Genomic DNA, 17,500 nt, shown 5'->3' with positions numbered 1-17,500 from the left:
GATCCTTCTGGTCTGCATTAGGAATCGAGACCTTTGGCCGCCCTCAACAAGGGAAGTCCGCGATTATTCAGTGCAAAGGCCATTATATTCGGTACTTCCTTGTTCGGTGATTACTTCATTATATTCGGTGCTTACTTCATTTCATTCGGTGCTTTTTTCAATATGATCGTCACCAGTCTTCGCAAGGGGCCGTAGAATTTGGAGTTAGTCTGGGGAAAGCCGCGAAAAACGGGTGTCATGAAAACTCAGACCCCTCGTAATTAAAACCTCAATTGTTATCACCACTCAATTGTTTTTGATAGCTCATCTAATGAGATTGCAGCATTTGAGTTAGTATTCTATAGTTGTATATAACTATAGCAGTTATTTTCCTTTTCATCATACCGCCTGGTTTAGTTAATTATTAAATCTGCCTCCTGGCGGGGCCGAATATAATAGTGTTGGCACCCGTACTAGTGAAGAAAACACCAAAAGTTAGAACCGAATAGAAGGAAGAAAGCACGGAATATGATAAAAACAGCACCGAATATAATGAAAAAGCACCTAATATAACGAAGAAGGCACCGAATATGACGAGGGAAGCACCGAATATGATGGAATAAGTACCGAATATAATGAAGACAGCACCGCATATAAAGACATAAGCACCGAGTATAATGAGTTAATCACCGAATATAACAACAAAAGTACTAAATATAATGACATAACCACCCAATATTATAAAAAAAAGTATCATAAGATAGTTCTGGCGTTCCATAGAGAACAGTTTGCTACATGCAACGTTTGGTTATCATAATGATGGTCTGCAATTTTGCATTGATGGAAACTATCGATTCATTCATTCATTCAAGGAGTAGAAATGAAGACGATGGAGGAACAAAAGTTTTGAAAAAGTAAATAAAGTCTGCATACGAGCCTGGGTGGAGAGAGACGCTGTGAGAGTAAAGTGTCTTGCTCAAGAACACAACACAATGTCCTCGGCCAGGGCTCGACCCGGCTTCCCCAATCCGGAGTCCAGCGCAGTAACCATTAGGCGACCCCGCCTCCCACTAATAAAGTAAATACAAAGAACAAATTATTGAATTAAAACACAATTTTATTGATATAGAAAAATTAGTTTAGAATAGTATCATTATGTATTTATGTATTTATGTATTTATTTATTTATTTGGTGTATGTATTAAATTTAATTTATTAAATTATTTTTCTTTTTTAAATCACTTTTACTTTATTTTTTTTTAAACCTCAGCACGCTTGGCAAAACACTCCTGGCACTACACAAAGGTGGCAAGGTCGCCACTGTGAAGTTTGCTTGTGAGTACACAGCGGCGGCATGATGGAATCTTCTTGCACACTGAAAAAAATAGGAAAAAAAATTGCAAATTCTGCATTTACAAGAGAACGAAACACAAGTAATGCTTTTTTAGAAGTTTGTCAACTTCTGCTCTGAAATACAAATTTGAGGTGAGTGACAATAATTTCCAGCTGTGATACTTAGATCTCGAGTAGTACTATTATTCGATCAGCTGATGTAACAATAACAATGGTATGAAATAATAATGCTCAATCATTTTTCAATTATACAGCCACTTTCACTATCAGCATCTATAGCAGCTATGTTTCTACATCAGCTTCTAACGCGTCGTTTGAAATAAATCAATAAAAAACATTGCATAAGACACCAGTATTGAGAAGGTCATGGTAGTGGACTGTGATTGGTGCATTTCGATGTGTCTTGTTTGTTTAGGACGTCAAAAGATGAAAGTGGTTGTCCACGTAACACTGAAAGGGAGCTAATGGGTACTTTTAAAGAACGACACAAAGACGACTCTTAATATCAATTTTATTGAGGCAAAGAACTAAGTTAACTTTATGAAAGTAGTAGACTGGCAGCTTGTGAAATTTCTCTGCAGTGGAGAAAGATAATGTCAATGAAGCAGTCTTATACTTCTGTATCTTAGTTGAAATCACAGCTGGCTTGCTTTAAACTCAATAAAAGTCTTCGAGAAGAATTGTTTCATAAAAGTTTGTGTTACATGCATGTGCAGTAACTACAGTAAAATTTCGACGCATAAAACAGCTCGCACAATACTACTGATAAAGTCGAAATCGTCATCTAACTCTTGACACGAGCATCAGTGATCTAACACGAAACTCTTTTTGCGAGCGGAATGGAACGAGACTGACCCTGCGGTTGAATAGATCGCGCCCTCCTAGGTACCGTAAATCCTCGAATTAACCCCCCCCCTCGAATAAGCGCCCCTCCTATCGACCGAAATTTAAAATAAGCGCCCCCCTCCCCTCTCCCATTTTGTGGACGAGTAATGAGACAACAAAGGGTGTATAGTTTTCGTCATGTAGTAAACTTGTACATTGTTTCAGTTTGCGAACACGTGTAGTGAACACGTTGAACACGTTAAGTACTAACAGTGCCGCGATTTAAACTTTAGGATCAGCTTTTTATGTCAATAAACAGCTTATGTTGGTGTTTACACGCAGATGATGTATTAAAAGAATGATCATCTTAGGCTACGATTTGGGAAAAATTAAATAAGCGCCCCGGGCGCTAATTCGAAGATTTACGGTATGCCTAAGTTTGCATCCGGGTTCATCGGAATGACACGACTGCTGACCGCAATGAAACGAAAGTAGCCAAGGTCGCCAAAGTCGCCACAGAAGGCGTGTGTTCGAGAAATACTGTTATTGGAAAGTTTCTGCGCATAGAGGAGATGCCATGTTCTTTAAAGGTAGGAACTGAGTTATTTTATAAGTCTTGAAATTTGGATGAAAGTATACGCTTAAACTTTTGGTGGAGTAAATGGTATTGGTGTGCAGATAACTAAGACAAGTTAAAGCAACAAAAGATGTGTGTATGATCAAGGGAAAGGGCGGCATAGATATATCTCGACAATGATTAGAAGAGCTGACTAGTCTGAGAGCAATTATTCTGTACTAAGTTAAATAAGTCTTAATGTTTTTTGATAAGTTTATTACGGATCTGAGCTTCACATTATGGTGAGATGAAATTCAAAAACTCTGCTAGCCCTTCGGGCTAGCTGTAATTTCATCTTACTGTGCCAAATCTCTGAGAATCTAGCCCGAAATTATTTTATTAATAAGGATAATTAAATCAATTTAATATGCAAAAATAATGTTACTTAATAATACGGAGTTTATATGAACTAATTCTCTTTGATTTTCCTTTTGAATGAAACCTTATACAATCAAACATTTAGAACACTCAATGTGTGGTTCTAGAAAATATCCATACCCCCCATGGAGGGTTGTTTTCCAGTTTTCAAGAATTCCCCCCCCCCCCCCCGCCAGGATTTTCTGTTCCAGGGGGCTTTATAGTACTCACCCCCTCTCTCATCCACTGGAATTTCCATGATTTTTCTACTTGGGTCCCCTTATTCCTAGGAAATTCCATATCCATAAATAACAAGATCCTTGGTACTGTTATAAAATTTAGCCATTCCATGGTTATATTATAGACAAAGACGCAAGGCGGCATATATTTTTCGCAAACAATTGTAATCCTTGATTTGGTCACCCAACATACACTATTTTATTGTACATTGTTTACGGGGATATTTACTAGGTCAGGATCAAAGTTGCTGGGCAATGGAAGATTAAGGCTCTGAGATTTAATTTTCCAAAAAATGACCGTGGAAAATTCGAGACGTATATTCATGTCATGTCAAACATAATTTTGAACTAACAACTGACTTAGAAGCCCTTCACTCCCAAATGCCATACCAGCTGACTTTTTCTTCATTCAAAGAAGTTTTCATACAAGAATCTAAGAAAGCAGTCAAAGTTTTAGTTTACGCATAGTCAAAACAACATATCAAATTACTTAACACACGCAGTTGTAATGGGAAAGTAAAGCTGTCACACAAACATGTTTTTCAAAACAGCTGTTTGCCAAATATCAATGAAATTTTTCTTTCAGGAAAGCAGTACATTAATAAAGTCATGCGCTTTGTATTTGTAGTTTGTAAATGCCATCATGTTTTTGTTTGTCACATGTTTCAATTATGTCGTACGATAAATAATTAAATGAAATCTTGGCTATGGCTTCAGTGCTCTTACATATGCTTCAAGACAATTAAATAAATAGCACTGAATCGACTTTGCTATCAAACTATTAACTACATGGATATATAATGAAAAAAAGGAATATGCGACAACCTTGTTACAGCAAGTTTTTGTCTTGCGCCACCGCTGCGCTGTCTGGAAATGCAGTCAGGAGAAAAATTGATTTCAGTCGCTTAAATGTTACATTTTAGTCTATCTTAGAAAAATAAAAAAACTTTTGTATTGTTTCACTTTCTCTCACGAACTGTCTGCTAAACATGATGTCTGAAGTTTCTCATTAGAAAGAGAAAAAGGAAAAAAATGTTGTTTCAGTCATGTTGACTTTGTGCTTGCCCGTCACGCAACCTGTGATAAGAACGTGCTAGCTGAACCAATCATTTCAGTAGTACCAGGGTATTGGACAGCCTCTTTGTTGTGCCCTGCATGTGCAAAAAAATCTTTATAACCTTAAGCGCTTGTATCTAAGCTTACCTTCAGAAAAAAAAAATACTGTAGTAAGAAAAATGTTTGTAATTTCTCAATAATGAGGACTTAATTCATATCAATTGATATTAACTGTCTTTTGCTACTGATTGACATCCTTGACTGATAACTCTATGGAATAATAATGTTATGGACAAATAGAAAACAAAACTGTAATAAACAGCTGTTTATGCAGTGTCTGTCCACATTGAATGACCTGTATATATGGTATTGGACAGCTGAGTATGCAAGATTGTTTTGGGAGATTTAATGTACACTAAAACTATGAAGGCAGCTGAAATTAAATGTACTGAACCAATAAACTAGTTAAAAGGGAGGTTTACCTGTGTACTTCACATTTTTTCTCCTTGATTCTGAAAATGATGCATTAGATGACATTAGAATTGAGAGATGCTTTTATGTGTGAAGCTAAATGTACCTTTTGAATGGTTGACAGAAACATTTTATGGACTGTGGGAAAATCTATACAAATAAATTAAATATTGTTTTTTTAAGTCAGGAAAAGATAAAAATCAGTTAAGATATTTCTCAGTAGTGCTTGCTGTTTAAATAGAAAGTTATAAACTTTTGAGTTCAATTTGGAATTAATTTGCATGAGTGAGTTTTTCAAGAAGCTGAAATTGCTTGGAGCCAGTTTAGCAGGTGGGATTTCTCAGCCTTTTGAAAAGCTCGGAAGTGCAAATTAATCCCAAATTGAGTGAGAAAATCAGTATGATTACTTATTAACAATATAAACATGAAATATTCACATGAAGATCTTTCTTGAAGCCATTTTTTCTCATTTGAGAAAAATTTTTCAAAGTTTCTGCACAAAAGTTTTGTCATCATGTTACGTAATATTATTGGCTTAAAAAATTTCATGTTGTCTTTCAGCAAATCATAATCCAGAATTAGGATGTGGAATTTGCACTGGTATTACTCTTTTTGCATCAGTGTTATACTTGAACTGCATTGCTCTCAGCCAATCAGAATTGAGTAATTTTTTCACATATATTATTATTTTGGAAATATTGGAATGATTATTCTTGGTCAAATAGTCTATATCTCTTGCGAAATTGTTAAAGTTTTATTTTTTCCCAAAACTTTTTGATTGATAGTTCTCAAAGGACATCTCAGTATTATTTTTTGATTTGGGATAGTCTACAAATTAAATTGTCATAGAATAGGCTTTGTAACATGGTGCAATACAGAAATGGAAATAATACAACATTATCATGGGAGATTATGTGATAAGAACGGGCTATTAATTTGCGATAAATTATCCAAATTGTGCGTTTTTCTCCTCAGCTGTTTTAAAGCCTATTTTACGAGGTTTTGTTTAAAGTGCTACTGAAACGAAATTTTTGTATGTGAGATTTTTGCTTAGTAATAAAGTTTCAACCTTTCTTCAAAACGCTGCAGACTTTTTTTCACATACAGAAAGTGAAAACTGCTTTTTCAGCCATTCGAAGTTCAATGGCTGTTTAAGCCCAAAATTGACAGCCATCTGAGCATGGCCAAAACAGTCTAGTGACGTCACTGGTTGTATTACTCTTACGCCGTGCTGAAAATTTAGAGTGATTATCAAAGAAGAGAATTCTGTTCAAAGTCGCCCAAAAAACATCTTAAGGACATCTCAGAGCTGTAAAGCAGATAATAACAGTAACCTTAGACATGAAGAAGTGGAGAGTCAATCCTGGGGCATTTCAGTCTATTTAATTGGATATTTCTAGGACATTTTATGTAAGCAAGCAAAGGAGTGTGAGTTCTTAAATTGCAAAATGATCAGGATACTTGGTCACATGGCCAGCACTCAATTAAACAATATCTACACTCATAAAGTAAAAACGACATGAAAACAAGAGAAACCGGCTTTTGAAAATATTATCCGGAGTACTGCTGCAAGAATCGCAGCAACAACGCTTCGAGTTTTTGAGTTGCTTCACTTCAAGGAAATCGGACGCTTTGCGAGTTTCACTACGGACAAGATCGTGGTACAGTGACCTTACGCCCAGTTGTATGTGCTACATCCTACAAGTTATCACAACAGCAACAATTTAAGAAACCCTCTTCTTTTATATGGAGGGAGCTAATTTAAAACTGTAAAGGTAAACTAAGCTGCCATGACCCTACAGGTATGTTTTCAGGAAACGAGAGAAAGTGTGACAATGTCGGCGCGAAAGGTCATATATGCAAATTAGTTCAAATTCTTTTTAAGGAGTGTAAACTAGTGACGTTTTAACGAATTGCTTTGAACTTGGATACTATTAAATGAAGATCATAGACATAAGTATGCGCTAAAGAACTCAGTGTAATCCATCGGCTGTGAAATATTGCAGTTGGGAGATATGTGTAAAAGAGAAACGAAATTTGCACTTTGTTTACTCTGATACGTTTATATGTAGCAATAAAGGAAACCCATCTGTGGATCACATTTTTCAAAGATACTTTTTGTCTACCACAACAACTCTCACTTATTAGTATCATAAAAAGATGCCCTCTGTGTGCGAAGAAGTACTTGACTCAAAGCTTGTGGACCGTTAATAACTTTGTGATTGTGTGGATGGCTGATGCGCTTACCACTTTTTCAATGTAATAAAGTTGCTGAAGATATATTCAAACCTTGTTAATAGACCTTAGATAAATGTGAGAATCCAAATTTCAGAGCCAAGCTGAAAACAAACAACGATACATTGTTGTTAGGCTTCAGGACGGGATATAAAAGTTGCCACACTCGTCTTCGAAGTCTCCAGTCGAGTACTCAAGATGTTTGAAAAGTATATTGAGCTGTTCTAATCTGGTAGCATTCATTTTGGTGAATCTACATTCTTCAGTGCCCTCCAACATTTATGATGTGTATTTCCTGTCAAGGCTTAGGTATCAACATCATGAAGAATAAACTTGAATAAATCAAGTGAAAACGAATGAGAATCTATAGTGCTTCCGATCCTGCGTGAATACAACCAGTGACTTCACAAGGTCTTTAAACTTGGTTCCAGAGCCCTGACAGTTTTGCTCCAAAAAGTTCATTTTGGCAGCTGAAAAAGCTCTTTCCGTTAGGATTTGACAGAAATAAAGTTCACCATTATTTCAAGCACGTTTGAAACTATAAATTGGGCTTATAAAAGAGAGTATGGAAATTTTGTTTCAGTAGCACTTTAAGCAGAAAACCACTTTTGGGGCTGCTCCAAGGACAAGTTGAACATAAAGGAACAAAAATTAAACATCTTTGGATAAATTGTGGTAAAAAAGAGTAAATCAGGTGCTTGTCCACTACAGACATCAAAGGATGATCATTCACAGTGTTGTATCTTCGACTTACTGTTAGTGTGGAAAGTATATTTTCTTCCTCAGACTATCTTTTGCAACTGAATTTTGTAAAAGGTGTCATTTAGTCTTTTCATTTGAAGAAACAGGATGCGTTTTCACTACAAACTTATCCACGAGGGACATTTGTTTTGAGCTACCTTTGCCATCAAAATAAACATTGCTTGGATCATATCTTGTTGATATATACCATCAATTCTAATTGGCCCAAGCAAAGAATGCGATTATGTGTGTTACACCATAGTTAACCCATTGACTCCTGTGCCATGCATAAGCGGCCTTGACAAGCCTTGGCATTTGTTCTACTTCTGATGCCATCACCTTTGAATAATCATCTATACTCAACTTCTGCAGGAGGAAAAGATCTTTTCAATGATACCCAGATCAGAGTGATCAGCTCAATGGAGCCTGAAATATGCCCAAAAATGCTCAGAAATTTGAGCAAAAAACTTGCAGCAAAATTTTCTGGGACTACACGCAGCTACTCCGTGGTAAAAGAAGGTCAATCACTGCAGCAAAAAGATAAGTAAAGGAAAAAAAGGAAAGGCGAAAAAAAAAAAAAGACATTGAAAAAAACAAAAAGCTTGCCTTAAAAATGTGAGTCATTTTCTTTAATCTCAAAATTTTCATTTCTGCACATGCCCAAGCAAAACTGTCGTAAAGGTGATGCTAGTGTAAAGAATGGCATGATGTCACATTGCAAATGCCTTTTTGAGTGGATTGGAGCTAATTTGGCTCATATCCAGCCTAAAATTAAAGCTCCAAAATGTCCAAAAATGTGTTTTTGGTCAAAAGCTCTGGGAGTCAATGGGTTGATAGAGGAGAATAGTTATGAAGCCTGGCAAACATCAAAGGAGCAAACAGGGATGCGAATATTTATGTTGGAAGGTCCATGATTGGGCACAATGTTTTGCGTTTACACAGTATCCATGAGTTAAGTAATCTAAATATTTCTATTGGTTAATTCTTCAATCAGCAGTAAACAACTATTGTGTTTTGTGTACGCTCGAGGTCAAAAAAGAGAACAAAAATATACAGCAAAGAACTTTGTTGAGTTTCATAACCATTCTCCTCTATTAACTATGGTTACATCAATTGGCAATTCTTTGAGAAAGAAAACTAATATCACTCCCTGGACATCCAAGAAACACCTGGGGCTTTGATTGTTTACTTGACAGAAATTACGATTGATACTGAGACTTGATATAGCCTGCAAACAGGCTCCCAGCTTGGAGGAGTAATGCAAATTCGGTGTGAAGCGCTGTCAATGAGGCACAAAAGAGTAATGCACAAGCACAGAGCAACCATGAACACAAAGCAAAAATTGAAAAAAAAAATCCACCAGTAGTTACATGATTGTTTATGCTCTTCCAACTGTTTCCCTGGCACACAAATTTTGCCATTAGCTATTTTAAGCCATATTGTGACATCAGACATGAGAAAAAACGAAGTGCAATCAACAATTAAAGTGTATCAAAGTGCCATTGACCCCCAAAATTTTTATTTCTTAAATAAAATCTACTAGTGAAAATAAAAAGGAGTATTATCAATATTTAAGTTTCAATAATTTCCCAAAAATGAAAATTGTAGTTGCCAAATGGGTGACTGATTGATGATTTGTACTTGGGCGATTTTTTCGCACTATGCTTGTGATTGGGCAAGTGCTGATTTCTAACATATAGTTGAAATGAAAAATTAACTAATGCTTACTTACACTGAGAGGGCACCTGGAATTAAAATGTAATGACCTAATAATAAAAGTAGTTAAAAGCGATTTTTACCTGTGTGCTTCACTTTTTTTCTCTTTGATTCTGAAATTTGTACATTAAAATAGATTAAAATTAAGAAATCTTTTTATATGTGTTACAACGTATACAGTACTGATCAGAAGAGTTCTAACAGGGAATGCGTTTGCGAACGCGAACAGAACGGGAACAGAATGGGTACAAGAATGCGAACGGAACGGGTACAGAACGGATACAGAACAGATACAGAATGGATACCGAATGGAAATGGAATGGATACGGAATGGTTACGAATCACAAAAATGGAAAAAAGCGTTCTCTAGAACGCAAACTATAAGAGAATGTGTTCTTCAGAACACATGGTAGTAAGTTACACTGTCAGAGTGCTTACCAAGGATTTGGAAACGATGTAACTTTAAATACATGTTCATTCAATTTTTGCCCAGCCTGGCGATCTTGAGGAAATGACAGAATGAATCATCTTATGTCTTTTTTTATTTCTTTTTACACATCACTAAGCAAGCATCTTCCTTGCATCTTCTTGTCCATTCTGTGTTCATCACAGCCATTTTGTTATTGTCAACAAGCTCAACTTATGTCCAAATGAAATGGACGGACGAGTCGCGTTAGACTGGGATTGAAAGGTTTCCTCGCAAAGAGAAACTAAACAAAACATCGATGTCTTGGTTGACCTTTATTACGGTGTTGTTCACCAACTTTGTGGAAGGATCGGTGAGGATAACGTTCAGTCTTAACTGAAAATTCACCTGTGAAAATAGCATCAGTCAAAGTATCACAAAATGCTCACTTTGGCTTTTTGTCAGTACTTTGCACTGCTCGCGTCCTCCAGCCAAGTTTCTGCTGCATTCACCGAACAGTTTTCAGCGATACGTTAGTTAAATCTCACTAAAAGTATTAATGTAAATACAGGAGCCGAAAGTTCATCTTTTGCTTGCATTTTTTCATTGATGGTGTTAAAAATGCTTGGCAAGCTGCTTTACTTCTTCCTTTCCTCGGGCAATCACACAGATTATCGGTCACTTTGTATCATTTGAGAAAAAGACTATAAACTGGCCTTGAGGTTACAATACCATCTTCCTGTATTTTTCGAGTAACTGGACTCATATTTTCACCACGAAAATTTAAGTTTACTGTCCGTATTCTCGCATAAAGGTGACAGTTTTAACCCATTTTATGAAATGCACATGAGTGTCGCTAATCTTGTAAATGAGTTCTCGGAAACCTCGTTCCTCTGAATGAATTCCAAGAACGCTTACCAATGGAATGCTAACAGAACAGGAACGGATACAGAACAGGAATGGGAACGCGTGTGGAACGGAAACAGCGCATTCGGTCAAGCATTCCCTCTTAGGTTTCTTCTGATCGGTACTGTATGTACATTTTGTAAGATTTTTGTGATAAATTTTTCTACATTAATTTGCATGGTTAACAGAAAATTAAATAATTAATAATAATTAACATCATGTTTGCATATTAAATTGATTTAAATTGATTTAATTATCTTTATTAAATAAAATAATTTTGGGCTAGCTCCTCAGAGATTCGGGCTAGTAACATGAACTTACAGCTTGCCCAAAAGGTAACTGTAATTTCATCTCACCCTGAAAACAGCCTAAAAATTACTATTTCGACCAAAAGAATCACTTGTCTAGAAATTGCATTAAATGATTTACAGCTATTGTCAATTGAGTGAAAAAAATGTTTGTAAAAGTATTTGAAATATGATGTAAACAATTTCTTCTGCCAGTAAAAGAATTTAAGTTTACCTGTTTGAGTTCCAGTGCTCATAGTAGTGGCTGAAAAGTTAAAAAATATATTAGTATTAAATATATTGCAGGTGAGTTAGTTATATTTAAAATACTGATTAGAACTAAAAGATATACAGTTGAGCCTCCTATGAGTGACTACACGAAATCTCAAGCCTAGCTGCAGGTTGCTTGTAGGAGTTAGTCACTTATGAGAGCTTAGACCATATTGAGTCAAAAGTTTGCCTGATTAGCCTAAGGTAAATGCAGAGACTTATTTATCTTTTAAATGTGCTATTAATATGAAAAGTCTATTTTGAAAAAAAATCTGCTTCTTCCCATTGAGAAATTTCTGTATCTTCTACTATCCAAAAATGTGATAATGTTACAAGACCTTATTTCCAATGATCTGTCCATTGGTGCCTTATGAGAGGTTAAAAGGAAAAGAGAATTTCCAATTTTTAGCTCTAAAAGTGATCATGGTGCTTACGAGAGGTGTTTGTGTTACAAGAGGTTCAAAATATAGTGATTTGACATAGAACATTTTGTTGCTTTCAAAAACTGATCATTGAGGAGTTCTAAGTGGTTGCCTACAGGAGGTGGTGACAACTAAGAGTTTAACTTTATAATTTATTGCTATTAAGAGAGTGTATTTTTCATGTTGTGAAATATCTTTGTTGTTACTCAATTTGTAAAGGCTCGATACCTCCATGATGTCGACTATTTTTTGACCATATTTTGAGCCCTAATTTATCTTTTGGAATATAGATGGAGATATAATGTTTAACACACATGTAGAGGTTTTAGAGAATAAAATACACTGAATGCAAATATGGTGCACTACTCGTTGGCACCTGGGAGAGTTGCATGAAAGTGATGCTAGTCAGGCTTTGATGTTTTGTTTTGACAATGTCTCCCCAGAAAAGTCTTGCTTCGTCATCGCTTTGGTCCATTTTCTTTCACCCTCCCTAGGAGTTTTTGTGTTCCTGAATGCTACCAGAGGGGAGTGAAATCTTCCACAGCAGTGAAAGTTTTATTTTTCAGTTTCACATTCACCCCTGAGGGGAAAACAGATGAAGGAAAGGAGTTCACGATCACCAAGGAACTGTTTTTAAAGTTTGTTCGTTTCATTTCAGGCTGGAAGTGTAAGCAATAATTACATTTAGCTCCAAGTTGTTGTCATTTGGGTCAATGCTTTCACTGGTTTCAATGATGTGGGCAGTTGAAGTTCATTTGTTTGGTCATTACACTGTAGTATTTGTTTCTTATGATTCCGTGCGAGTGGACAGGGGATGCCTTTCAAGAAGAGCTTTTCTTTACCATGGGAAAAGTACTGGCCATGCTAAACGTGTTGGAATACCACCAGACACCTTCTAAGCTCCTCATTTAAATGATTTTTCCAATTTCTAAGATCTTCTAACCTGGAATGTATCAAACAAACTTTAGTTCCCCCTGCAATCGTGAACTCCTTTCCTTCGTCTCAATGAATTGCATTGGTCCACTATTTTCCGTTAGAGGCAAACGGTGGAAGATTTCTATCTCTTCTCATAGCATTCAGGAACACAGCAACTTGTAGGCACAGCGAAATAAAAAAGACCAGATTGACGACAAAGCAAGACTTTTCTAGGCAAGCTTTGTCAAAACAAAACATCAAAGACTGTCTAGTCTTGCTTTCATGCAGTTCGTCCTGGGTGCCGACTGAGTGGTCCACTATATTTGCATTCGTTGTATGACTTACAGTAAACTTTGTTCACTAGATAAGTGGTACTACCTGGAAGGAACATGAGAGTGAAATACTGATGCTAAAAAGCCAAAATACTTACTTGGGTGATGAAGACCATAAAGCATCTGAGATGGCGCTTCACTGTCACCTTGAGATGACACTTCCTCGTCACCTTGGTCATCATCTGGAATTAAGATGCAATTAAAGGTAGTCTCAGTTTACCTAGATGACACTTTGCTGTAGAAATAAGTAGCAACTTGAATATAACCATAAAGATGAAAATGCAACATCTTGTAAATATAGATTCTTTACACATGGACAGAAGTTTAACAAAAAGTAATAACTAACAGTACACTTTCCTCATTTGCTGACAAGAAGAGTCTGCAGATGAGATAAGAGTTAAACTGTTGAGTGGTATGACAGAACAGCTTGATTTGACATACATGTAATGACAGTAAAACAGATTTCATTCTGAGAGTAATGAAGCATTTACAGAAAATTTAAGACAGTTGCAGATAAAAGGTCGTCTCAATAATCACCATTTGTCTTTTGGAACATGAACAGAAATATAGTCTTTGATACACATATAGAGGTTGAAGACAAAGTAATGACTTGCAGTAAACTTCATTTACTAGGTAAACAACATGAGAGTGAAATACTGATGCTAAAAAGCCAAAATACTTACTTTGTTGATGAAGACCATAAGACATTGGGGATGGCACCTCATTGTCACCCTGAAGTGACACTTCATCATCACCTTGGCCATCATCTGGAATTAAGATGCGATAAAAGGTAGTCTAAGTTTACCTACAATCATGGACAAAAGTCTTGGGTCAAATTTGCACTTGTGGCGCTCTTTCACACGTGCCAAACAAACAGTCACACGTGAATTCAACTACACTTGCTCAGCCCCCCCCCCCCCCCACCATACAATGCTGGACATTTCTCAAGAGTTTCAACATTGTATGGGGTTGGTGGAGGGGGGGGGGGGAGGGGCTGAAACGAATTTTGAAAAGGATAACAGTACTTTTTCAAACTCTGCTTAAAAAACACAGATAATTCATGCAATGACGCAAATGTCCCAAGGAATTTTGTCCACCATCGTAGATGACACTTCGCTGTAGAAATAAGCGGCAAATTGAATAATTATAACGATAAAGATGAAAGTGCAACATCTTGAATATAGATTCTTTACACATGTACAGAAGTTTAACAAAAAGTAATAACTTACAGTACACTTTCCTCATTTGCTGACAAGACGAGTCTGCAGATGAGATAAGAGTTAAACTGTTGAGTGGTATGACAGAACAGCTTGATTTGACATACATGTAGTGACAGTAAAACAGATTTCATTCTGAGAGTAATGAAGCATTTACAGAAAATTTAAGACAGTTGCAGATAAAAGGTCGTCTCAATAATCACCATTTGTCTTTTGGAACATGAACAGAAATATAGTCTTTGATACACATACAGAAGTTGAAGACAAAGTAATGACTTGCAGTAAACTTCATTTACTAGGTAAACAACATGAGAGTGAAATACTGATGCTAAAAAGCCAAAATACTTACTTTGTTGATAAAGAGCATAAAGCATTGGGGATGGCACTTCACTGTCACCTTGAAGTGACACTTCATCGTCACCTTGGTCATCATCTGGAATTAAGATGCGATAAAAGGTAGTCTAAGTTTACCTACAATCATGGACAAAAGTCTTGGGTCAAATTTGCACTTGTGGCGCTTTTTCACACGTGCCAAACAAACAGTCACGCGTGAATTCAACTACACTTGCGCAGCCCCTCCCCCCCCCCCATACAATGCTGGACATTTCTCAAGAGTTTCAACATTGTATGGGGTTGGTGGGGGGGGGGGAGGGGCTGAAACGAATTTTGAAAAGGATAACAGTACTTTTTAAAACTCCGTTTAAAAAACACAGATAATTTATGCAATGACGCAAATGTCCCAAGGAATTTTGTCCACCATCGTAGATGACACCTCCCTGTAGAAATAAGCGGCAAATTGAATATAACGATAAAGATGAAAGTGCAACATCTTGAATATAGATTCTTTACACATGTACAGAAGTTTAACAAAAAGTAATAACTAACAGTACACTTTCCTCATTTGCTGACAAGAAGAGTCTGCAGATGAGATAAGAGTTAAACTGTTGAGTGGTATGACAGAACAGCTTGATTTGACATACATGTAGTGACAGTAAAACAGATTTCATTCTGAGAGTAATGAAGCATTTACAGAAAATTTAAGACAGTTGCAGATAAAAGGTCGTCTCAATAATCACCATTTGTCTTTTGGAACATGAACAGAAATATAGTCTTTGATACACATAGAAGTTGAAGACAAAGTAATGACTTGCAGTAAACTTCATTTACTAGGTAAACAACATGAGAGTGAAATACTGATGCTAAAAAGCCAAAATACTTACTTTGTTGATGAAGACCATAAAGCATTGGGGATGGCAGTTCATTGTCCCCTTGAGATGATACTTTATCATCACCTTGGTTATCATCTGGAATTAAGATGTGATAAAAGGTAGTCTCAGTTTACCTAGATGACACTTTGTTGTAGAAATAAGTAGCAAATTGAATATAACCATAAAGATGAAAATGCAGCATCTCTTAAATATAGATTCTTTACACATGTACAGAAGTGTAACAAAGAGTAATAACTTACAGTACACTTTCCTCATTTGCTGACAAGACGAGTCTGCAGATGAGATAAGAGCAAAATTGTTGAGTGGTGTGATAGAACAGCTTGATTTGACATACATGTAGTGACAGTCAAACAGATTTCATTCTGAGAGTAATGAAGCATTTACAGAAAATTTAAGACAGATGCAGATGATAGGTCGTCTCGATAATCACCATTTGTCTTTTGGAACATGAACAGAAATATAGTCTTTGATAAACATATAGAGGTTGAAGACAAAGTAATGACTTACAGTAAACTTTGTTTACTATGAGTAAACAACATGAGAGCGAAATACTGTTGCTAATTAAAAAGCCAAAATACTTACTTTGTTGATGAAGATTATAAAAGATTGGGGATGACACTTCATTGTCACCTTGAACTGACATTTTATCATCATCTTGGTCAGCATCTGGAATTAAGATGTGATAAAAGGTAGTCTCAGTTTACCTAGATGACACTTTGTTGTGGAAATAAATAGCAAATTGAATATAACCATAAAGATGAAAATGCAGCATCTCTTAAGTATAGATTCTTTACACATGTAGAGAAGTGTAACAAAGAGTAATAACTTACAGTACACTTTCCTCATTTGCTGACAAGAAGAGTCTGCAGATGAGATAAGAGCAAAATTGTTGAGTGGTGTGATAGAACAGCTTGATTTGACATACATGTAGTGACAGTCAAACAGATTTCATTCTGAGAGTAATGAAGCATTTACAGAAAATTTAAGACAGATGCAGATGATAGGTCGTCTCGATAATCACCATTTGTCTTTTGGAACATGAACAGAAATATAGTCTTTGATAAACATATAGAGGTTGAAGACAAAGTAATGACTTACAGTAAACTTTGTTTACCATGGGTAAACAACATGAGAGCAAAATACTGTTGCTAATTAAGAAGCCAAAATACTTACTTTGTTGATGAAGATTATAAAAGATTGGGGATGACACTTCATTGTCACCTTGAAATGACATTTCATCATCATCTTGGTCAGCATCTGGAATTAAGATGTGATAAAAGGTAGTCTCAGTTTACCTAGGTGACACTTTGTTGTAGAAATAAGTAGCAAATTGAATATAACCATAAAGATGAAAATGCAACATCTTGTAAATATAAATTCTTTACACATGTAGAGAATTGTAACAAAAAGTAATAACTTACAGTACACTTTCCTCATTTGCTGACAAGAAGAGTCTGCAGATGAGATAAGATCAAAATTGTTGAGTGGTATGACAGAACAGCTTGATTTGACATACATGTAGTGACAGTAAAACAGATTTCATTCTGAGAGTAATGAAGCATTTACAGAAAATTTAAGACAGTTGCAGATAAAAGGTCGTCTCAATAATCACCATTTGTCTTTTGGAACATGAGCAGAAATATAGTCTTTGATACACATATAGAGGTTGAAGACAAAGTAATGACTTGCAGTAAACTTCATTTACTAGGTAAACAACATGAGAGTGAAATACTGATGCTAAAAAGCCAACATACTTACTTTGTTGATGAAGACCATAAGACATTGGGGATGGCACTTCATTGTCACCCTGAAGTGACACTTCATCATCACCTTGGCCATCATCTGGAATTAAGATGCGATAAAAGGTAGTCTGAGTTTACCTACAATCATGGACAAAAGTCTTGGGTCAAATTTGCACTTGTGGCGCT

The 17,500-nt window shown here is 36.1% G+C and overlaps 2 long non-coding RNA genes across 3 annotated transcripts in view; both read left to right on the top strand.

Annotated features, from left to right (window-relative positions):
* Positions 1–2,674: 2,674 nt before the first annotated feature.
* LOC145485446 (uncharacterized) lies at positions 2,675–15,590 on the top strand. 2 transcript variants are annotated; one of them, XR_014049203.1, is made up of 5 exons: positions 2,675–2,747; positions 13,159–13,331; positions 13,760–13,916; positions 14,643–14,799; positions 15,514–15,590. It is a non-coding gene; the product is annotated as an uncharacterized LOC145485446 (long non-coding RNA). The 2 variants fall into 2 exon arrangements; XR_014049202.1 differs by lacking the exon at positions 15,514–15,590 and having other exon boundaries at positions 14,643–14,906.
* Positions 15,591–16,615: 1,025 nt separating this feature from the next.
* The window catches only part of LOC145485742 (uncharacterized), a 2,520-nt gene continuing 1,635 nt past the window's right edge, over positions 16,616–17,500 (top strand). Inside the window, exons 1-2 of the long non-coding RNA XR_014049220.1 lie at positions 16,616–16,852; positions 17,281–17,437. This is a non-coding gene — a long non-coding RNA (uncharacterized LOC145485742). The remainder of the gene's footprint in view (positions 16,853–17,280; positions 17,438–17,500) is intronic.

Source organism: Orbicella franksi, chromosome 4 (genome assembly GCF_964199315.1).
Source record: "Orbicella franksi chromosome 4, jaOrbFran1.1, whole genome shotgun sequence".
Lineage (NCBI taxonomy): Eukaryota > Metazoa > Cnidaria > Anthozoa > Scleractinia > Merulinidae > Orbicella > Orbicella franksi.
The sequence above is the reverse complement of the archived record's forward strand: the minus strand, read 5'-3'. Positions and strand labels throughout refer to the sequence as shown.